Raw genomic sequence first — 2,786 nt, 5'->3', positions numbered from 1 at the left:
TTCTATTGATTGAATTTTGCTGATATGTTGGGACTCTAGTTTATATGTATATATAGAGACATGAACTTTTTGCAACCGGATATTGATTTGTATTTCTATCTTTATTAGTTCCTTTATTATTTGAGATTGAGCTTGTTCATGTTACTTATTAAATAAAAAAAAATGTTTATCAAGCCAAAATGCCAAATAACTGAACATAAATAGCTAAGACTGAGGAAAGTATCAAGTAAAAGAGTATTTTATGAATTTATAAGCTTTAACTTTTAACTTCGATAAATTCCAAACAAATATAGAAAGATTCTTGACCACAATTACATTAATAAATTTTCACCAATTACCTCATCATTTGCTAATCAACTTTATTAAAAAAAACTAGTACTTTTAACCGTAATAATATTATGGGAATATAATTTTTTTAAAATTATATTCACTTACTTTGTCTTGATATTATAGATTATGATAAAAATTAAATATTTATAGAATCAAACTACTTTTATAAAAAGCTCATATGAAAAAAGTCTCTATCAACTAAATTATATGTAATAAATATTTGAAGAAAGAGAAGTAAAAATATATATTATAAAGATAAACGGTGAAAATTTGAAAGTAAATAAAAAAAACTAAAAAAGTATACATATAATAATAATAAAATTTTTATGTGAATAATATTACGAGATTTTTTTATAATTTATTGAATTTATTTAAATTATATTATTTTATTAATTTTATTTTTTGTAGCACAGAAATGTAAAAAGAAATAGAGAATGAGAGAGAAAGATAAAAAAGAGAGAGAATTTATTAAATTTGGAGAGAAATATTTATTATAATTGCAATGAAAGAATACTTCATAACACATTGTAATTTATCAAATTATTAATATAAAATATAAATTATAAGTTATATGTAGAGTGAGAAGGGATGAAGGGTAGAGAGAAATAAAGAAGAGGAGAGAGGTAAATAAGAAGGTAGAGGAAGAGAATTTATTAGTTTTAGAATAAATATTTTATCTGAATTTTAATGAGAGAGTGTCGTATGAAATATTTTGGTTGTTAAATTAGTAATATAATATAGTTATATTTTAATTTTAATTTTACTTTTAATTTAATTTTAATTATAATTAAAGAATATCATATTATATATTTTGATTGTCAAATTTATAATTAATCATTGATAATGATATATAAAAAAATAAAGTGAATATAGGAATGAAAGAAATAGAATGGGCAAAGAAATGAGAGAGATATAGAGAGAGAAGGGAGAGGAAGAGAGAACTTTTTAATTTTGGAAGAAAATATTTGATTTTAATTGTAATAAAAAAGTGACATACGACATATTTTAGTTGTAAAATTAGTAATATATAATAAATTTTATAAAATGGTCACTAATTTCCAGTGTTCTTTATATAAATCTTGAATTATTTTTAATAATATTTTTAGGACAATTACTATATTAAATAATATGGGATCCATATTTATCAGAATAAATAAATTGCAAAATAGATACTATTACGTTGGGTAACCGGAGATTAATAGGCTGGACTCGTTGGGTTGGCCCAATCGTCAGAGGAAGGAAGCCTTTGAGCAGGTTTACGCCTTTAGGGCCTCCGTCCGACTAGTACGTGTGAGAGAATGGGGGGTGGTACCTGCAAAGACACTCTGATGCCTAAGTCAGCAAGGATGTGAGCAGGTCTAGAGAGTATTGGGACTTAGAGATACCTGAGGGGTGTCAGTGTATTTATAATGGAGAACCAATAACCACCGTTGGAGTAGTTTCATCTTTTAGGGTGGATAACCGTCCCTTTATCTTAGGGAGGTTACGATATGGCTCCTAGAAGTGGATTGAGAGATTTTAGGGGCAGTTATTATCTGCCAGCTAATATCTGCTTCCGATTTCGCTGGATCAAATCGTGGGGAGCACCGACTTCTTAAGAGAAGATCGTTGTACTGAGGTGCCCAACCTTGTGGGTTGGATTTGTCGTTTGGACCTGAGCCTTAGCGTTGGGCTAGGGTATGAACAGTGCCCCTACTCGAGCCCAATTTCTTTTAAGAGTTGGGGTCGAGTATTAAAACTCGGGACCGTAGCCGACCTGATAGGGAACCGACGTGATTTTTTAGAACCGACGTGTTTTTGAAAGCTTTCAACAGTCGCGTCAAATCAAACGTCGCGTCTCTTAGAGGTTTGAGTATTCATACGTGGGGGCGGTTACCTTGGTAACGGTGCAACTTCTTAAATGGCTGCATCGTTTTACCTTTATGCCCCTAACATGCTTATAAATACTTTTCCCTCTCTTTCCTTATTTCGTTTCTGAAAACTTTCTCACTTACACACTCTGTTCCGAAAAGAAAGCTTCCTTTTTCTTTGATCAACTACTGTAGCACCTTCGACCCTTCAAAAGTAAAGGTCAGTTTTCTTTCTTCTGCTTCTCTTTTATGACTGCTTTTGTTTGCATGTTTTTTATTTGAGAGGAGCGTTGGTCGTAGACTTTAGTGATTCTGTTTTGTCAAGGATCTAACCCAAGCCTTAGAAACCCTATTTTTTTATCCTTTTTTCTTTTTTTTTTTTCCTTTTGTAGATCTCGGGATCCTTTTCTTTTTTAGAAAAAAGATGTCTTCTGTAGAATCCCTCGCTCGATGGGTAGATGTTACTGTTCTTGGGGAAGAACCCCTTGTGGATACTGACTATGTTACCGACCTTCGTACGCACCATAAAATTTGTGCTTCTGATGGAGATGAGTCGAGATATGAACTGATAGCCCCGGGTCCGGAAGACCGGGTTTGTTTTGGAAG

Source organism: Arachis hypogaea, chromosome 4 (assembly GCF_003086295.3).
Source record: "Arachis hypogaea cultivar Tifrunner chromosome 4, arahy.Tifrunner.gnm2.J5K5, whole genome shotgun sequence".
Taxonomy (NCBI): Eukaryota; Viridiplantae; Streptophyta; class Magnoliopsida; order Fabales; family Fabaceae; genus Arachis; species Arachis hypogaea.
The sequence above is the reverse complement of the archived record's forward strand: the minus strand, read 5'-3'. Positions refer to the sequence as shown.